The sequence below is a fragment of the Pinus tabuliformis genome, chromosome 3_1 (assembly GCF_031772625.1).
Source record: "Pinus tabuliformis cultivar Carrire ecotype Pingquan chromosome 3_1, CPIR1, whole genome shotgun sequence".
Classification (NCBI taxonomy): Eukaryota; Viridiplantae; Streptophyta; class Pinopsida; order Pinales; family Pinaceae; genus Pinus; species Pinus tabuliformis.
This window is the reverse complement of record NC_142301.1, coordinates 911,859,490-911,882,186: the sequence shown is the minus strand read 5'-3', so window position 1 is coordinate 911,882,186 and position 22,697 is coordinate 911,859,490.

Genomic DNA, 22,697 nt, shown 5'->3' with positions numbered 1-22,697 from the left:
ACAATACCCCTTAACTCAACTTCCTTTCCTTCCGCAAAAAATTTCATGAAAAGTTCTTGAAAATTAAAAACTATTGTACCCAAGGATTGTAGCCATTGGACTCCTAGTACAACATCAACAACTCCCATTGGAATCGAAAGCATTGGGCTAGTCAATTCATATTCTCCCATGGATAGCTTGATATTATGGCACTTTCCAAAGAAATTTATCGTTCCTCCATTTGCAATCATCACTTGACACTCTAGTGCTGGATATAGGAAGCAATTCAATTCCTTTGCTACCTTACAATGAATAAAATTATGGGTACTTCCTGAATCAATCAACACTATTACCTTTTTCTTCTTGATTTGTCCTTCTATCTTGATGGTTTGAGGAGTGGTAATTCCAGCCAATGCATTACAAGATATGGTTGGATTCATTTCTTCTTTATCTAGGCTTTGTTCCTGGAGTATATCCTCTTCCTTTGACCTTTCTTGCTCCTTTTCTTCTTCCTCCTCACAATCTATGTAGAATAATTTCTTCTCAGCACACTTATGACCTTTAGTGTATTTGCTATCACAACTGTAACAAAGCCCTTTTTCTCTTTTTTCTTCCAATTGTTGTGGTGTCAACCTTATAGGTTGTGGAAGGCTAGGGGTAACAACACTTCCATCTTTATAGTTGTAACTGGTATGCTTCCTGGTTGCCATAATTTTTCTTTCCATTTTTCTTGCTAACCTGAATACCTTCTCTAATGAATCAGGTTCCCAAAGTTGAACATCATGTTGGATATTATCCTTTAAAGTCCCTATGAACACATCAATCCTATGCTCCTCTGGAATATTTGTTACCCTTATGTTCAATGTTTGGAACTCCTCAATGTGCTCCATTATTGAACCCTTTTGTTTGAGACTTATCAATTGGCTAAAAAAGGTGTTGCTTTTTGTATCCTCATAATCCGCTGTCAATTCTTCCGTAAAAATTACCCAAGTGATAATTTGTTTACGAGAGCAAAGCCATTGATACCATACAAACTGATTTGGTTCCAAATATAAAGTTGCAATACATACCTTTTGTGTGTTTTACGCATTATTGAGATCGAAAAATTGCTCCATTTGTAATATCCATGTTATGGGATCCTTGCCATCAAACTTCCTCATATCAATTTTTGGAATATGGTGGGCCTTTGATCCAACATTAGAGTCTATGGAATCATGATTAAAATTTGTTTTGTTCTCATCATGAGTTTCCTTTACTATATTTTCACCATTAGTGACCATTTCTTGTAGCAACTTATTCATATTTATCTTCAATTCTTCCATGTCTGTCTTCAAATCTATCTTCAAATCGTCCATCTTAGCTTCCACGTCATTCATCTTAGCTTCTACGCCTTTCTTTAAACAATCCATCTTAGCTTCTACGCCTTTCTTTAAACCATCCATCTTAGCTTCTACATCTTTATTTAAACCATCCATCTTAGATTCTGTTCCTTTTTGTGCAAGTGACACTTGTTGCACTTGGTCTCGTAATTTTGATATATCATGTTGCATTTCTTCCTCTTCTTCATGAGTCATGCTAGAGCTTTCAGGTTGCCTACTAGGTGTTTTCATTTTCTTTCCTCGGGGCATCAATTATCGATAATAATGCTTTACTATGCCCTTTGAATTCCTTCAAACTAATTTTTCAAACCAAGCTTATGCAAAAATTTAAAAAAAACTACACACCTTTTTTCACTTTGTAGGAGCCTGATATTGAATTTGATGTATCTCTGTAATTTCGGATCATCCAATTCTGAAATTGTGATCTGTAGTAGCCCTCTGCATCCTCTTTCCAATGCCACTAGTTTGATCCAAATTGGATTCTCCAAGAAAGATTTATGCACAATCTCCCACAGTGACCTGATTATAGACAAGTTCAATAGAGCGAACTTGTACGACGTGCCACGAGTCACTGTTTTGACTTTTGGCTCTGAAAAATATATACAAGAAACTACAGTCCATCCTCTTTCTGTACGTTCTTATGAAATTTCAATCCAATGCTCAGAAAGAAAGTTATGACGATTTTTCCCAAGTCACCTGTTTGGAATGTAATTCAGGAGTCTACAAAAAAGACCAACTTCCTCAGATCATATCTCCGCAAATATAGGGCGAAAATCTCTGAAATTTGGACCCGCGATTCAGCGTGATTTCTTCTCAAATGGGTTTTTTTTTTAGCTTCTGAAACGTCGCAGAAAAAAAGTTATAGCGAAAATTCCACGATGACCTGTTTGGAGCATCAAAACCTTAGAATCCAAAGCTCTGATACCAAATGTTATGAAACCAACTCAAGAAAAAGATAGAAAAGATAGATCAATGCCTTAGAATTCAGCCTCTTCGCGGGGGCAACCTCCTTTACATTACATAAATGAGCAATTCTTGGATGATTCAAATGACAAAACCTTCTTTCTATATATAGGAGTCTAAGGAGTCATAATATAACCCAGCCGACCTAACAATAATAATATAAAGCCACAAAAATAACAATAGAGGGATTCTATGGGGCACAGTAATAAAAATATGGGGAAAATAGGGGCACAACAATATTAATAAGGGATACAACTACAATAGTAATGGGGTAATCACTAGTATTATAGGGTCCTATCGCTAGCCTTCTAGATCACATAGTTGGAGGCTTTGTCCAACCGATCTTGATCTCTCAATCTTGTTGCTACCATTTCTTCCTGAAAAAGTCAAACTGCTCCCTCTCTCCTCTGCGCAACTGTTAGCTTGCTCAACGCACTCCCTACTGGAGTAAGCAAACTGCACCCGACTATTTCTGCTCTGCAGTGAAAAATCAAATTCCCTAGCCAGGAATTCTCTGAGGAATAAATTCCCTCAATGTGCCTTCCTCCTTTTCTAATGCTTTTAGCCCTAGCAACTACTATAGAAAAAAATGTGTCCCACCTGAATACCACTCTTCGCTGAAGTTGTTGCTACACTGCTCCCTCTACCACTAACAAATCTCGATTTCGAAAATATTTCTCCCTATTGACTCACCCAAAGAGATATTTTTCCTTAAGAATCTTACCCTCCTAGCACTGGATTGTGCAATCTTTCTAGGGATTCAATCTGCTGCCTACGCAACTCTTCGATCTCCCTCTTCAACTCTGCATTGGAATCTTCCGGCTCTTCTCTCCTGCTTCAACTTCGCTCTGGTACCATGTGAAAAATTGGTTACCTAATTCCCTACTGTAGCAATTGATTATATTTCTCCTACTTGTTAATTTCTTAATCAAGTTATTTACAGTGTTACACAGTAAACATCGAAATAAATCTATTACAAACTTCATAACATAAAATATTGTGGAAACAAGTACTTGAGCAATAAGGAAATAGCATACACACAGTTGGTGCCAATTTTTTTGGACAATGTCCCTGGAAAAAAACCCAACTTGGGAAAACCGGTGCAGCAGATGAAGGTTTTAATTATTATGTAGTAGTTTCTGAATACAATATTTGGATTCCTTATTAGATATGTGATACAGAGAATTTGACTGGTAGAGAATTAGTGAGAAATACCTCACACTATCACTGGTGATTCGACACTGATCCAAACATTGAATGACTAGCCCCAATATGCCTCTATCCAGCCTCTGTGTAGTCACTGCACTGATCTGCATCACTCTCTCTGGCTGATTGATCTGTTGGCTGGATGCTCTACCCTCTGGCCCTTCGGTCTCACACCCTAGTTCTTGGCACTAGATCTGATCAGCTCCTCAGTAAATTTACAAATTCCCTCAAGGCTTTTGCGTTGCCTTAGCGTGACTTTACACTGCCTTGCGTGGCTCTACACTGCCTCTTCTAGTTCTCTCTCTACCTACTATGAAATGTATCCCTGGATCAGGAAACTTTCCAAACGGAAAATTATCTCTGCCCCTCACTCCAAGAAATCTCCACGATGACTTCTCCTGCAACTGTTGCGCTACTCTCTGGAGAAATCAATCTCTTGGTCTCACTCGATGTGTTTTCCAAATGCCCATTGAGCCTCTTCTTATAATCTTCTTGTTGATCAATCAACAACTCGAATTAGATTCTAATCAATGGCACAGATCATCTTGACTTGATCCTCATTTTTCTCTAGAATATTCATACCCAATTTAATTAACACACTTTAATTATTTTAATTTCCTAAGTTTAGGCGTAGGCATCCATTAAAAATAATTAATAATTTTAATTAAACCTCCTTTGGGTGTAATTTCCCAAAACGATTTCTGGGTATTGTGGAATGCATGTGTCCTAGCCTCCCTGAAAAATATTGAGGCTAGATCACATCCGATGCTACCAAAAATAAACACTATAGGTATTGGAGGTGTTAGAGATGTTGTGGTTGTTGCTTGAGGAGCTCAAGGTGTTGGTCTTGGTGGTAAAGTTGGCAGAATAGGTCTAGAATGTCACTGAATTTTTCTTGGCCTATTTCATCAGTGGCAGACCTTGTTGTAGAGGCTTGGAGGAGTGTTTAGGAGCTAAGTATGATAGTCCAACATATATTAGAGGTCCCGGACTAAAGGATGGATGAGTTCACTGAGCCTAAGCCCCAGTCGCATGCTTGATGAGTCAAGGGAGTGGTTAGAGAGCTCCAGTCACATGGAGGCAGTCCCAAGGGAGCGGTTATAGCTCTAATCACATGGAGTACTATGTTATGGGAGAGACCAAGGATTTTCATGAGAATTCCTCTACATTCCTCATGTTGTTGAGCTATTTTTTGTGTTTTGGAATCTTCCTTGATCGAAACTTTTCAATTTATGGTTGGAAATTTCGTGGGACCTCTAGAAGTTTATCAAAGTTGAAAAATCAAAATGAAAGTGGATTTAGTGGTTTAATAGAATCAATGAGTTGAATCTGGATCAAATCAAGCGTATGAATAGAGTTGTGATGCCCAGTAGTTCTGAGTAATTATTGATTTGATCACTTGTGTTCATCTACATTTTGGAGAAAGCTCATTATTAGTATGGTTGGTTGTTGAGTGTGTGTTGAGTGAGAGTGATATTGTTGAAGAGATTGCAAACTATGTGAGCCTTAGTATGTAGATTTTTTGTATAAGTTTGTAGTGGTAGTAGCAGTAAGATGAAGCTTGTTTCAGTGTTATGATTATGGACTGTGTGAGATGTTAAGGTGTTGATTGGAGTAGTGTTTGGAGAGATGGTATTGCTGCATTTGTAGTATTTGGAGTTGGAGATTCAGATTTTTATTGTGCTTTGACAATATGTTGCTGCAGAGCTCATGTTGAGCAGTATTGGATTCCAGTCTAAAACATTTTGAAATGAGAGCAACATAGAGGAGAATAGTTGGAGGACTTAGGTGAAATTGATATAAGAGAGTAAATTTCTCAATTAATCCAATGGTGGTTGGATAGTTCAGCAGAAACTAGGCGAGGCTCGTTGGTCGTGGTAGCTTCCAGCAGACCGAAGTCTGTAGAGTTGTTGATATTTTAGGATTAATCGGGTGAGGATCATTGATCGTGGTGGCCTTCAATGGATGCTAGTATGTAGATCCGCTTGAGAAACCGTCTCCATTTGAGAGTAGCCATATGTACAACTCTATGTAAATATTTGCTTGACATAATAGAATTTGAGCAGTGCAACAACAATGTGTGGTTTTTTTTCCCTGGAGATGGTTTTCCACCAGCCATATTTGTGTCCATTGTGTGATTGATTTTTATGGTTTCATATTTATTTGGTGCTCTAACTTATGGTTTTTTGTTTCAGTTTGTGCATGGTATAAAATATTAAGCAATTGAAGAAAAATTTTAAAAGTGGCACCTACTAATTCACCCCCCCACCTCAGTAGTGATCTAGTTTCCAACAATTGGTATTAGAGCGGGCCTCGGGTGAAGCTTGATCAATGGAAAATGGATCATGGAGATTCGCACCAAAATTTGCATGATTTTTTTTAAATTAGTTCTCCAATAAATTGGTTCTAACTATTGCAAATTTCAAAGCATGGAAAGAAAATGTGAAAAATAAACTATTGCTTTGTGGTTCTAACATTTGGATTTTGGTTTGTGAAGGAAATGATGGAGATTTGCTTGTATCTAAAATATGGAAGAAAAATGCTCAAGCAAGGAAAATTATTTTCAAAATTCTACATAGTGCAGATTCTGAGAAAATTGGAGATTTAAAATCTACAAAGGAAATTTGGGATAGATTTCATATCCTATATGGAGCCAACAACAACAATATTGACAGAGAAATTGAGAAGAACATCAAAAATAAGAAGGAGGCTCCACATAAACGAACTATGAACAAGAAAAACAAATCTGAAGGTATAATATGTGATGATATTCTTTTGTTATATTTTGGATAGCGATAATGAGAATGATTCATATTTTTTTAGTGATAGAGATGATGATCACAATTATATGCTTCTTAAGGCTCAATATGAATCTTCCATTGTTGTTATTGAAAAATTTTCTAGTGAAATTGGTAGACTAACAAATGTATGCAAGGAGCATAAGAAGAAATTGCAGGATTGTGATCAAATGGAGAAAAATCTCAGGGAAGAAATTAATACCTTGAGAACACAGCTAGCAGAATCGAAAATATGAGAAGAATTCAATTGCATCAAGAAAACAGATAGAAAAGATTATGTTGAAGCGCTTGAAGGTGTGATTGACAAATTGATAAAGGAGCTCGAGGAAAAGAACCATTAATTGGAGAAAGTGAAGAGCACCATACCAGTGAGAAAAATTGCCAGGAACCTTCAAAAAGGTGAGACAAGTTTGCATGTAGGAAAGAATGAAAAGTAGAACCAAAGAAGCCTACAATAAAGAATGTGATCCACAAGAAACATAAAAATAGAAAACCAAAAGGATCTATCACATCTAGAAGATCATTCGTTCCAATGGTTGGAGGTAGCAGTTTTCAAAGGAGAATTCAAAACTAATTTACCCCCTTGATGGATGAGATTGAGTGCTTCAATTGTCACGATTTTGGTCATGTGGCAGCTGATTGTAGGAGGAGAATGAACTCATCCATGCATTAGTATTATCAACCAAAAGGAGGACTTACATTAAGGTATAAAAATCTTTCAATGATCATTGTTTTGCTTGTAACATGTTTGGGCACAAATCCATTGATTACAGATCTAGCATAAGAAGATGGAGGTCCAGTATGAGAAACAAGAGATTAGATCATTTGGCTACATATCTTGGGTGTATAGAGTGTTATTTGTGCCATAATTTTGGGCACATGGCCAAGGATTGTTAGATTTTTATATCTTTGAGGCCATTTTCTCAAAAGTAGTAATCAAGGGAGAAATTTGTGCATCTTAGGAGCACATGGAAGAAAGAGCAGCAACTAGGAAGATGTGGCATTGCACTTTGTTCTTGTGATTAGGATGACATGTTGTATATAGATAGTGTATGCTCACACCAAATGTCAGGAGATAGGAGAAAATTTAATTTTTTCAATAAACCCAAGGATGATCGTGTTGAGTTTGAAGGTAGTGAAAATGCTAGAGTGTTGTGAAGTGGTAAAGCCAATATTGGTGAGAAGAGGAAAAATGCAGAAGATGTTTGGCTCATTGAATGTCTAAAGCATAATATCTTGAGTGTGAACCAAATGGTTGATGGAGGAAAATAAGTGATCTTCAATTCCAAAGGTTACATCATCTGAAAGGAAGGATGAAAGAGAGTGTTTGCTAGAGGAGTCAAGACACCAAATAATGTGTATGTGTTGAAGGGGAGAAAGAAGAGTAAGAAGAGGCCAAGAGAGTACTCTTGCTCATCATATTAATATTAGTGAGATCGGTCCCTATTACAGTGCATTCTTGCATGTTATATCTACTTGACTACAACAATATGCATGATATTTGGATGGTCTCAAGGGGAGTGTTGGAAACTTGATTGAGTTCCTTCATGCACTTTCATATCAGCTAGATCACTTCATATGAGGTACATCATGTTTAGGGGGAGCTAGTTTATCAAGGCTTGATTCCTTATGTTTATTTAAATTCACACATTATTTTTGCAGCTAATGTATTTATTGTATATGAGTGGAAAAGATATGTATATCAGCCTTGTTGCAACATTCATTGTTTATATTTCAGCTATATTATTACTGATAGATTTTGGAGAAGTTACATGTTGATTTTCTTGTGATAGTATTGGAGATATGACAACCATACAACTTTCTCATGCATATGGTCAAGGTGTGTTAGAGAATCACACATTCAAGGGGAGCATATGTGCTTCCTAATGGTTTTGCATAATGCTGACATTGTTTACGTAGGATAATATTTATAGCTGTTGTCACATTTTGATAGATGGATCATGTATAATTTATGTACTTCATTACTTATGTTTCTACTTATAGATGAATCATGTATGTTGTTGATATATTTTAGATGGTTGAATTATATGTTGTAATTGCATGGAGAGAGAGATCATGATGCTTCTTATGATGTGTGGATATTCATGTGGTTGATTCATGTTGATTCATATGGATTCTTATATATGGAGAGATTGTTGTTGCTCATGATGTGGATTTGACTACCCTATGTTGCTGCTACACATTCAGAGTTTATGACATTGCTCATAGAGTGACTCATGGTATCTATCACATCTTGTCATTTACTATGTATGGGCCAATAGACTCCAAGTCATATTTCATTATGTATATCTTTGATGTAGCACCAATTCATTGGGTGCATGATGTAAACTTGGGTCTATAAAGTCATGGTTAACAATAGGAGGTTTTATAGAGGATTCATATATCAATCTTGTATATATGTCACAACCATGTATTTTCTCCATGAAGCATTATGTATTGTAATGTATTGTTTATCATGTCTAAAGTTAGTTAGAGTCATCTTGCACTTGGAAAGGAGGCTCAATGCAATAGATAGAGTATTGATTGAAAATCCATTACATGCTTAGGGGGAGCGTGTTTCAGTATTCAAAGTTGGCATGGCATTGGCTAGTGGTGTTGGTAGTCAGTTTCCTTGTTTTCATGCTTATCTTCTAGGAGATACTTCATGGGTTGCATCAACATGGTGTTGTGCATGACAGGGGGAGTCCTACTCTCATCCGACATTATTGGAATTTTTCTTCAATGTTGATATGGCCCTTTTCCATTGATGTCAAGGGGGAGAGATTTTGGATTGTTGATTCAGCCTCACATATTGGATGAAAGTTGACATCAATGCCAAAGGGGGAGTTTGTTGGTATTTTAGTGTTGGCATTGATGTCAACATGTTCGAGATTTTCCTGGTCATATGCAAGTGTGATGAGTGCTTTGTGGTGGTGATTGATTGATGGTATTGTTAGTTGGCATTGATGTCAACATACCTATGACTAGACCTAGCGGAGATGATGTTGTTGCAGGAGGATTGAATTGTTTCTATGCGTGTTGATGTTGTGTTGTATATTGGAGATGCTATTGCTGCAGGTGGTTGGAGTGTTGCTCTAGATGTTGCATATGTCTCTATCTGTCTTGGAGACATTGCATATGTTGCTACATGTGCGAGATGTGGTTTCGTGTGTTAGAGGTGCTTCTACCAGTGATGGAGGTAGTTGTATGCCTTGATGTTGGAATTGCAGGAGTTAGGGATGCTACTACAGGTGATGGAGATGATGCTACAGGTATTGGAGGTGTCAGAGATGTTCTGGTTGTTGCTTGAGGAGATATAGGTGTTGGTCTTGGTGCTAAAGTTCACAAAATAGGTCTAGCATTTCACTGACTTATTCTTGGTATATTTCATCAGTTGTAGACCTATTGCAGAGGCTTCGAGGAGTGTTCAAGAGCTGGGGATGATAATCCAACATGTGGCAGAGGTTCTAAACTTATAAAGGATGGATGGTTTCACTAATTCTAAGCCCTAGTCGCATGATTTCTGAGTCAAGGGAGTAGTTGGAGAGCTCCAGTCGCATGGAGGCGGGACCAAGGGAGTGGTTATAGCTCCAGATGCTTACAGGACTGTGTTATGGGAGCGACCAAAGATTTTCTTGGGAATTTCTCCACATTTCTCGCAATGTTGAGCTAATTTTTGTGTTTTAACGACTTCCTTGATTTGAACTTTTTGATTTATGGTCAGAAAATTTCGTGGTACCTCCAGAAGTTTATCAAAGTTGAAAAGATCAAAAGGCAAGTGGAGTTGGTGGTTTGATAGAGTCAATGAGTTGAATCCAAATAAAATCAAGCGTATGAATAGAGTTGTGATGCCCAGTAGTTCTGAGTAATTATTGAGTTGAGCACTTGTGTTCATCTACATATTTGAGAAAGATCTTTTTTAGTATGGTCAGTTGCTCAGTCTGTGTTGAGTGAAAGTGAGCTTGGTGAAGAGCTTGCAAATTGTGTGAATCTTAATAAACATATTTTTTGTATCAGTTTGCAGTTCTAGTAGTAGTGAGTTGTAGCTTGTTTCAACCTTATGATTATGGAGTGTGTGAGATGTTAAGGTGTTGATTGGAGTAGTGTTTGGAGAGATGGCATTGTTGCATGTGTAGTATTTGGAGTTGGAGATTCAGATTTTTATTGTGCTTTGATGATATGTTGTTGCAGATCTCATGTTGAGCAGTTCACAGTTCTAGTTTGATTTTTTTTTTAAAAGATAACCACATAGAGGAGAAGATTTGGAGGACTCAGGTGAAATTGATATAAGAGAGAAGATTTCTCAAATCTAATGGTGGTTGGATAGTTTGGAAAAAATTGGGTGAGACTCATTGGTCATGGTAGCCTCCAGCGGATAGGAGTTTGTAGAGTCGTTGATATTTCAGGAGTAACCGAGCGAGGATCGTTGATCATGGTGGCCTTCACCGGATGGTAGTTCATAGATTTGCTTGAGAAACTGTCTCCATTTGAGAGTAGTCATATGTATAACTCTATGTAAAGAAATTGCTTGACATAATAGAATTTGAGCAAGGCAACAGTAGCTGGAATTTTTTTCCCTAGAGAGGGTTTTCCACCAGACATCTTTGTGTCCATTATGTGATTTATTTTTATGGTTTTATATTTGTTTGGTTCTCTAATTTGTGGTTTTGTGTTTCAGTTTGTGCATGGTGTAAAAGATTAAGTAATTGAAGAAAAAGTTTAAAAGTGTCGCACTACTGATTCACATCCCCCCCAGTAGTGATCTAGTTTCCAAAAAAAATCACTCATAAAAATAGCAACAACAAATTAAATGGAAATATTAAAGGTGAAAACACAATTATGGGTGTCTATTTCCATACAAAACCCAGGAAAAACCCCCATGTTGTGCATGCAATCTCCACTGTCAATCACAAAAATCCTACCAATCTCAGTAATTTATCAAATGCATGATAGGGGTGAGCATTAAATTCTCAACCTTCCCCTTTATTTCATGTCAGCCATTTCATTCGAATGGTGTTTCCAGATATGTTGCATACCATTCCATCAACACAACACATGTGCCATGTCAACCCAACACAACACGTATGGCATGCCAACCCACCATAACATGTATGCCACGTCAACCCAACACAATACATAAACATTTAACATATAAATGATATGTTTTTAAAATAAAATCCAAGATTCCAATGTATTCATTGTTGCAACATAAGATTTGGATACCTTATTGATATTTCACGTTGAAAATATCAAACTTTCCAATGTTTGATACCAAAGTCAAGAGTGTTATCAACATATATGAAATCCTTTGCAAATAAACCAATGGTTATGAACTAAAAATCTTTTTTTTGCCACCCAACATATATAACATATGTTTTAAAATTATACCTCTAATTGTGCCATTATCACCATGATATCAAACATAAGCATATAATTGTAATGATGCCATATGAAGATGTAGCATATGATATATTTGCATATGCACTAACATTTGAAACCAAACCATTGATGTTGAGAGTCGAAGCAAAAATCCACATGTACTTCATTCATTCTTACAACAGTATGTGTTTTTTTTCTTTTTGAATTTACTTATAATTTTTCATGTGGCATCCTCCCTAATCTATGGTCATAGTGAAGGGAAAAAAAAAGAATGGTGTCAAATTTGACAAAATTGGAAAGCAATGCATGGCACTTTTGTATTTTTAATTAAAAATACATGTATCAACACCTAGTACTAAAAAAAATGGAGGAAAATTGCTTATTTGAATTGAGCTCTTCACTGAATATGGACTCTACTGCTTGGTTTTATGCTATGGGGTATATGTAAAGAGATAAATAGAAAGTTTTTTCATAATTTCTTTCTCCCCATGGAATTTAGTTGGAAAAGAATTAAAGACACCATTAGGGAATCAATATATTCTCAACAATGGTATAAAAACAATTTGTAAGCCAAGGATCTAGAATCAGGCATTTGGAAAGATTGGGCTCTCTTAATTTGACCACCTCCATATGAGAACCCCTTTTCTTTGTTTCCCCCTCACATCCCTATTGTTTGGAAGCTTCATCTTCCAAACTTTATAAAATTGAACCTCAATGTTTCCTCTTAAGGAAAGCCAAGCGTTGCAAGCTTTGGAGGAGGTTTTTATGATCACTTTATAAAAATCCTATACCTTTTTATTTTAGGTTCCATGGGTCTTAACAAAAATAATGCTACCAAAATAAAATCCGTATAACTCAACCTTCAATTGGTTGGATCTCTAAATTATTCAAAATTAATAGTAGAAGGAGACTCCTAGCTCATAATTTCAATGGTCTTTAAGACTCTACATGGAATTTCCCCCAATAAAGTATCAACCAACTGGCACTCAAAAATCAGTTTGGAGAGAGTATCCAACATGCTTCCCTTAATCCTCGTGATTATCACTTCACACATTCTAAGAATTGGGAACAAAACAATATACCACTTAGCTAATAAAGGATGTAAAAATGAGGTAGCATTTAGCAATTCTACTTGGGATTATCTTCCTACTTTAGCTTTGAAATAAGAATGTTTATATCTTGGAAGGAAAGACATGTCCCCACCAAATGGGGTGACATAGAAGGTTCTAGGTGGGAGGTCACATGATAGTCATCCCACCAATAATTCATAGGTGAGGGCATGCCATAGTTCCCTCCCCAACAATGATGGGAGATAACCATGCTATTGTATAGTGCCCCATGATCCATTACACCATTTTGATGTTACACCAGTTTGGAATTAATGATGCTGTGAATCCCATGATTGGATTGAGGATATGTGTTATAATTATTTTTGGTTTTGGTTGTTTGGAGCGACCATCAAGTGTCATCACTACCTATCCTCCCACACATGTTCAAGATTTGCAAGGGTGGTTAAAAGATATAAGTTGTGGTTTTAATGAGTAGATGATAATTGTTTCATCTTAATACAATATATTAAAGGTTCAAAACTTATTAGGTATAATGGGCTCCTCCTTTCCTCTCATCAAAAAAATAGGAGGTGATTACTATGGATTTTATCCCAAGTGTTATCAATGAAATGTTAGATTTTCCTTGTTGTATCTTCAATACATGTTGCACCCTATATTTCAAACCTCTGGTCATTGTTATCATTGTTTCTACTATAGTTAATCATTTAGTTATTCTTTTTCGATGACTTGGGATAGTGCCATAAGCAGTTTTTGGGTCATTCCATCCCTTTTTCTACTTCATTTTAGCTGCATTCTAGTCCCTTTGAGCTTCTCACCTATTCTACTTCCTTTCCCTCGACACATTCTATGCTCCATTCTGACCTGTTTTTCTTAATCCACACCCTTGCGTATCACTTCCCCTTTTTTCTTGCCACCCTTGTGAATAACAACTTCTTGGGGAGTATTGGTCCTTGTCTTCAGTGGACAATCATGCTACATTTGAGAGCTAGGAAGAGATGTCGGGCTGGTTATTCTAGAGCACAATAAGGATCCCATGCTCAATGCAAAGCACAATCCTCTGCTAAACTTTATCGGACTAAGATTCCCATGAACATTCAAGTGGAACTTGCAGAGGATGAAAGGGATATTGCATTAGAATGTAGTTGTTTAACTAATACCAAGGTAGTCAGTGAAGTTTTTGACTAAATGCCTAATAATATGGGTCACACTATAGGATGATTCAACCAAATTGTATTTGTATATATATATATATATATATATATATATATATTGGCACATGAAGATATTACTGGGAAGAGTTTTCTTGGATAGAAATGAAGCAAAGAAGGAAATCCTCATCATGCTTCATGAGCTAAAACTATTTCTAAAAGCCTTGACCTACACCTAAAATGCATGAAAGACCATCTTGACCAACCTCCTCATCTAGGTTTCTCTCCTCTCCTGAGAGTGACAAGGAGCTTATAACGATGGATCTTTCTTTTTCAAAGTCTACATGACTACCATTTACCTAATTTCTCTCTTCTCATTTTGTGCTTATATGTTATATAATACACTAAGTAATAAAGTACTTATATGTTATATAATAGACTAAGTAATAAAAGTATATACAAATGAATTACATATTTAGATGCGAAAAGATTTATGGTTCTGTCACTAATCTCTTTCTCAAAGGGCATGCAGACGAAAACAAACCATAACCTATTGTTATGTATTATCTTAATTGCGTTGAGAGGCGCTCTACAACCCAGTATAGAGTAGATGTGTAGGTGTAGAGGCGCTCTACAACCCAATATAAATTAGATGTGTAGGTGTAATGTAAGTATTTAAACAATTCTAAATGTCGCTTGAGTTAAAATAATAATAATAATTGTTTGGTCAATTTAGAGTGTCCTAAATTTCTATATTAATTGTCAATCTGGGAGTCGTAAACTGTTGAAGTGTGGCACACTATATGTGCAAGATAACCTATTTCTTACTTTTTGTCGTTTTTTATTTTTATTTTGTTTTAGGGGTTTTTATCTTCGTTTATCTCCTAATGTGAAATGGAAATTCTAAAAGACAAGTATGGATATAAATTTTCAAGGCAATTATGTCCCTTATAATGATTTGCAAAACTTCAAACTTTAGAGGGTCTTAGAACATACTAATGATGAAATAAATTCTTAAAAGAAAATGAAAACGTGCCACTATTCTAATCAAAAAAACAGTGAACTGTTGATCATGAAACCATTATCCTTGCTGCTATCTAAATACAAAAGAAATGAATTAAGCTACCGTACTCAAATAAATCCAAAAAATTGCAAGTAAAGTAAAGCTAAAATCAAATTACATCAATTCATATTCTGACCCTTCACCAGTTAGTCTCGCTATGGCTTTCAGAGGTAATCATCAACAACTTGAGCAATCTGATATCTAATTGCAGAAAAGTAAACTTAAAATCAAATCACATCAATTCATAGTCTGACCCCTCGCCAGTTAGTCTCGCTATGGCTTTCGGAGGTAATCATCAACAACTTGAGCAATCTGACATCTAATTGCAGAAAAGTAAACTTAAAATCAAATCACATCAATTCATAGTCTGACCCCTCGCCAGTTAGTCTCACTATGGCTTTCGGAGGTAATCATCAACAACTTGAGCAATTTAATATCTAAGCTAACTAATAAAGCCAATGAACAAAACTGAAATAAACAAAACAGAACTGGAATTAAAAGCTAAGAAAAGTAAGTCAATAGAAAGACTGATTCCATGTCATTAGTCATTGTGAAAATTATATGCAAATGCCTGGGCTGCCTACTATAATCTGGAACATACACACTAATCAGCGTTAACAGCAATGTAAAGCATGTAAAATCATGAACAAGAATGAAACGTTAGTACCATAGTAAATGAAATATACATAAGTGAATAACTATGGCATAATAAACATAAAGAAACATAGCATGAAACTGTACAGCAATAAGAAACAAAACCTTGGCGTGTGCAGGGGCCCTCTGCACAACCTCGGGAAACAGCTATCAATCAAAAATTATGCTCAGAAATAGAGTCTTCTCATATATTTCAGAACGCAGTCACAATAATGAAACTAGTGTCACGACACTGTGGGCTTTTTAACAACAAAATTATATTCAAAATACTAACTACTATGTGTATAGAAACGCATTATTTATAACAAAAGATTACATAACTATTTTCCTATAAACTGCGCTGACAGAGGACACGTAAATGACAGCGTCCATGGATTTAGCGTCATTCTGCCGAGATTATGCAATCTATTTAAAATAGCTTGTTGGATTCACATCGTGGGCAGCCTGCAAGTGTCAGCGTGCCTCTAGAAATCTAGAAACGGCCACGAAAATCTTTCACGTGCTTGGAAACGGAGTCCTGTTGCTGTAGGACTCTTCTGTTTGACCACCGCTTGACCACCGTTGACCACGACCTCCTCTGATGAATCCGACTGAGCCAATAGGACTCGATCCATGTCCAAGTCATTTCCAACTTGCCCATGTGGCTCGATTTGCCTGATGACACCTGCAATGTAGACTTTAACAAAAACAGCTGCGGAAAGTTGAAGCAGCTACGGAAAGTGATAGGATTCCGCAGCTTAATGAGCAAAAATCTAATTCAAACAACAGACACAAAACATAGTTAAAAACCACTTTAAGTTCTCTTTCATGATTAATATGCAATGATGTTGATAGCTTAGAAGGTCCAGGTGAATGGAAAAAGTCTAGGAAGGTGTATAGGAAAGATGCAAGTTCAAGGCTCAACAATAATAATAATAATAATAATAATAAAATTCAAAAGTATGGGGATGAGTGAAAACATATAAATGTTGGCTCAATTAATAATAAAAAGATAAAGTAATAAAAATAATAAAATTCAATTTGTTATATTTTGATTTTTTTATTAACTTGTGAATAGATTTTGTTACAATACTAAAATTGTGTGTGGTCATATTCTGAAGATGTTTCAAAATTTTCTAATGTGTTCAGAATTTGACTATCTTCACTAATTTCAAAAATGGTAAAGATAAGTTCTATAGTGTCCTCATCATCGACCCATTCATTATCTCCTACTTCTGTAATTGCTTTTGCTGGAGGATACAAATTGAACTTCTTTGTCGAATTACCATCAGAAATGTACAACTAATGAAAGCATCAGTTGTCGTTAGCCAAGGTCTTCCTAAGATGAGTGGGTGCCCTCCTAAATTACTCTTGGGAGTCAAAATCATGAAATCTACTAGATATTCCCAAGAATCTAAGGAGACTGGAATATCTTCTAATACACCATCTGGTTTGATTATTGATCTATCTGCAAGTTGCAGTAAGGTAGGTGTAAAAACAAGATTAGGAAGTTTAAGTTGTTCCATAGTCTGTCTACTCATAATGTTGATAGCAGCCCCTAAGTCAATTAATGTGTTTGGAATTTCTATCCTGTTTATATGTGTCTTGACGATTGGACTACCTGGATCTACATATTTCTACATGGTAATTTTTCCCATTATGATATCTGCAATTTTTCCTACTAGGTGGATTCTTCTTGTATCTCTTGGTTTCCAGCCTGGTCTTTTGAGACTCAACTCCTTTATAGTTTTTGCTAGAATAGGAATCTCTCTAATGGCTTGTAGCAAGGGAATCTTGATACAGACATTATTTAATTCATCTAGGAAATCATAGTCAGGCAACAAGATTTGTTTTTCCACCCCTTCGTCAATTTGTAATATTTCAGGGAAAGGAGGGGTGGATGAAGATGCAGGTTGCTCAACTATAGGAGTTGTGAGGGTTGACTCTTTTTCTTCTTCTTTTTGAGTGTTTGGGTTTTGAAGAGATGCTTCAGAACCTTTATTGACTTTAAGAGAATCTTCCTTAGAAGTACTTTGCTTTTGAGCATCTATAGAAGGTTTTTCTAAAACTCTACCAGACCTGAGTTGTACATCATTAAGAGGAACAATCATATAGGTAGGAAATTTTTGTCCTTCTACCTGTAAGCATTCTGAGGATTTTTGATATTAGGATTTGGCAATGGTTGGGCTGGTAGTTGATTTGTCTTTTGTTGGAATGGAAGCAAGAGTTGAGAATTTGGATTTTGTTGAGAAGGTTGTTGTTGTGGAAATGGCAATGAAAGTTGTGGGTTTTGATTTGGAAGTTGTGGAGCTTGTTGATTTTGGAAAGATGGAGGATATTGATAAAATTGAGCAAATCTCCCATAAGGATTTTGCATACCTTGTACCCATGATTGATATGGATTTTGAGGTTGGGACCAAGGTTGTTGCCAAGAATTCCAATTTGGCGGGGGTTGAAAGTTCATAGGGTTGTTAAACCCTTGATTTTGTTTCCCCTGCCAAGGTCTCCTTGAAACAAAACAGAGAGACTCTACTGAATTTGGATCTTCTTGAAAGACAGCTTTGAGCCTAGGAATTGAAGGACAATCCTTGATCTCATGGCTTTCCAAGCAAATCATACATGTTTCTACAACTTTTGCATCCAAGGGGAATTCCCTTAGAGCATGTTTCTTCCTACATTTTGGACAAAAGATGGCCAAGGCTTCAGCTTCTACTTTCTGCGTGTTTTGTATTTTAAGGGTGTCTAGTTGTTCACTAAGGCTCCCTAAAATATCAGTTTTGAACTCATCAAGAATATTGCCAATCTCTGCCCTACTTACTAATCCAGTTGTAGATTTGTTTGCTCTAATAAGAGAAGGATCTCTAGGCCCTTTTCCCATTTTAGATTTTCCCCTCGAGAGATGGAAACATAGTTCTGCTATGTCACGAAGTGGAAGTTGAGAAATATCTCCCTTTCCCATCATGTTTAAAATATCTATCCATTCATCTCTAATGGATTTTAATAGAAGGGCTTTCATGGTCTCCTCATCTAAGTTACTCATTTTTTCTCTTTTTAAGTTGTATTGAAATCTTTCAAGTAAATCCTCCAAGTTTTCATCTTCTTTTTGCACTATTTTGAATACCTCATCCTTATGGTTGGTGGGCATGCAATAGTCCAGGTATCTATCTAGAAATGTTTGTTTCATATCATTCCAAGTCCTAATAGATTGAGTGACTAATCCCATGAACCATTTCAAAGCAGCTCCCTTCAATGTTGAAGGAAACAATTTGATTTTTTGAGAGTCTTCCACATAGTCATAAGTTTGGCACACGACTTCAAACTCAGATAGAAATGTTTCAGGATCCTCACTTCGCAACCCATAAAAGTTTGGGAAGACAAATGGTGAGATGTTTTTCATTGCTGTATGAGTTTCCTCATCGACTATAGGGAATCCAAATGAGTTATCTCCATCCCTATTTTCCCCATTGTTACCTCTACCTCCTCCATTGTTTCCTCCTCCTCTACCTCTGCCTCTACCTCCTCCTCCAAATCCATTTACTACTTCCTCTGTCATGATAGTTTCCTCAGAGTTTTCAGAGTCCTCTAGTTCTTCTATTGATGGCAAACGAGGAGTAATTTCTCCCTCTTCTTCTTCAGGTGATTCTACTTCTTTGATTACAATATGCTCCCCTGTAGAAGTGAAGAAAGGTTCTTTCCCTAAGTCATATTTGATGGATAGTGTGGGAGAGTCTCCTAATTCAGCTGTTGCCCCTTGAATTCCAGAAATCCTAAGGCTGGGAGTGTGAGTTGGAGATGATGGAGGTGTATCTTGTCTATGCCTTGAAGTAGCTGGAGTTGTAAAAATCGAACTCTTGGCCCTAGCTATAAACCTTCCCCTAGAATCTCTTGCTCTATGCATGTAATTTTTTCTTTCTTTTTTTTTTTTTTTTTAAGAAATTGGCTACATAGTTACACTCCCCCGGCAACGGCGCCAAAATGTTTGGTCAATTTAGAGTGTCCTAAATTTCTATATTAATTGTCAATCTGGGAGTCGTAAACTGTTGAAGTGTGGCGCACTATATGTGCAAGATAACTTATTTCTTACCTTTTGTCGTTTTTGATTTTTATTTTTTTTTAGAGGTTTTTATCTTCGTTTATCTCCTAATGTGAAATGGAAATTCTAAAAGACAAGTATGGATATAAATTTTCAAGGCAATTATGTCCTTTATAATGATTTCCAAAACTTCAAACTTTAGAGGGTCTTAGAACATACTCATGATGAAATAAATTCTTAAAAGAAAATGAAAACGTGCCACTATTCTAATCAAACAAACGGTGATCTATTGATCATGAAACCATTATCCCTGCTGTTGTCTAAAAAATAAATGAATTAAGCTATTGTACTCAAAGAAATCCAAAAAATTGCAAGTAAATTAAAGCTAAAATCAAATTACATCAATTCATATTCTGACCCCTCACCAGTTAATCTCGCTATGGCTTTCGGAGGTAATCATCAACAACTTGAGCAATTTGATATCTAATTGCAGGAAAGTAAACTTAAAATCAAATCACATCAATTCATAGTTTTACCCCTAGCCAGTTAGTCTCGCTATGGCTTTCGGAGGTAATCATCAACAACTTGAGCAATTTGACATCTAATTGCAGAAAAGTAAACTTAAAATCAAATCACATCAATTCAGAGTCTGACCCCTCGCCAGTTAGTCTCGCTATGGCTTTCGGAGGTAATCATCAACAACTTGAGCAATTTAATATCTAAGCTAACTAATAAAGCCAATGAACAAAACTGAAATAAACAAAACAGAACTGGAATTAAAAGCTAAGAAAAGTAAGTCAGCAGAAAGATTGATTCCATGTCATTAGTCATTGTGAAAATTATATGCAAATGCCCAGGCTGCCTACTGTAATCTGGAACATACACACTGATCAACGTTAACAGCAATGTAAAGCATGTAAAATCATGAACAAGAATGAAACGTTAGTACCATAGTAAATGAAATATACATAAGTGAATAACTATGGCATAATAAACATAAAGAAACATAGCATGAAACTGTACAGCAATAAGAAACAAAACCTCGGCGTGTGCAGGGGCCCTCTGCACAACCTCGAGCAACAGCTATCAATCAAGAATTATGCTCAGAAACAGAGTCTTCTCATATATTTCAGAACGCAGTCACAATAATGAAACTAGTGTCACGACACAGTGGGCTTTTTAACAGCAAAATTATATTCAAAAGACTAACTACTATGCGTATAGAAACGCATTATTTATAACAAAAGATTACATAACTGTTTTCCTATAAACTACGCTGACAGAGGACACGTAAACGACAGTGTCCATGGATTTAGCGTCATTCTGCCGAGATTATGCAATTTATTGAAAATAGCTTATTGGATTCACATCGTGGGCAGCCTGCAGGTGTCAATATGCCTCTAGAAATCTAGAAACGGCCACGAAAATCTTTCACGTTCTTGGAAACGAAGTCGTGTTGCCGTAGGACTCTTCTGTTTGACCACCGGTTGACCACCATTGACCACGGCCTCCTCTGATGAATCCAACTGAGCCAATAGGACTCGGTCTATGTCCAAGTCATTTCCAACTTGCCCATGTGGCTCAATTTCCCTGATGACACCTGCAATGTAGACTTTAACAAAAACAGCTGCGGAAAGTTGAAGCAGCTGTGGAAAGTGACAGGATTCCGCAGCTTAATGAGCAAAAATCTAATTCAAACAGCAGACACAAAACATAGTAAAAAACCACTTTAAGTGCTCTTTTATGATTAATATGCAATGATGTTGATAGCTTAGGAGGTCCAGGTGAATGGAAAAAGTCTAGGAAGGTGTATAGGAAAGATGCAAGTTCAGGGCTCAAGAACAATAATAATAATAATAATAAAATTCAAAAGTATGGGGATGAGTGCAAAAATCTAAATGTTGGCTCAATTAATAATAAAAAGGTAAAGTAATAAAAATAATAAAATTCAATTTGTTATATTTTGATTTTGTTATTAACTTGTGAATAGGTTTTGTTACAATACCATGGTTTATCAATACCTCAAGCCCAAAAACCATAACTTATTTCATAACTAGCATATTTTATAACAATATGACAAAATTCTTAACCATGGATATTCACCCCCACTTTACAGTGGATAAAATTTACTTGTAAAAAGTTGGCTTTGTTATAATACCATGGGCCAATACTATGGCTTATCAATACCACATGCCCCCAAAACATAACTTATTTCACAATTAAAATATTTTAGAACAATATGAAAATATTATTAATCATGGATATTCATCCCCACTTTACCATGGATATTATTAACTTGTAAATAGACTTTCTTACAATACCATGAGCCAATACCATGGCTTATCGATACCACATTCCCAAAAAACATAACTTATTTCAAAATCAAAATATTTTATAACAATATGACAGGATTCTTAATCAGGGATATTCACCCCCAATTTGTCATTGATTTATGAACTTGTGAATAGGATTTGTTACAATAGCATGGGCTGATACCATGGTTTATCAATATCACATGCCAAAAAATCATATCTTATTTCACAATCTAAATATTTTATAACAATGTGACAAGATTCTTGACCATTGATATTCATCCCCGCTTTAACATGGATATTATTAACTTGTAAATAGGTTTTGTTACAATACCATGTGCCAATACCATGGCTTATCAATACCACGTGCCCACAAACCATTACTTATTACACATTAAAAATATTTATTTTAAATTAATTTTATAACATTTTTTAAATTGATGCTAATAGGAAAAGGGTTATAATTAGTTTTGAGATATATATAAACCCTCTATCCTCACAACTACTAAAAATATTCTCATATAAATTAAATTAAGGTTTTAATAAAATTAAAAATGAGAATACTTTTATATTTAAAGATGTGAAATTTATATAATACAAATATTAGTAAGAAACAACATAGATCTTTCTTAAGTAAGGATCCAAGTGATGACAACAAGCAAAGTGAAGGAAAGAGAGGGGGACAAAGAAATAGGGAGGGAGATAGTGACAAAACTCAAGAGAGAGAGAGAGAG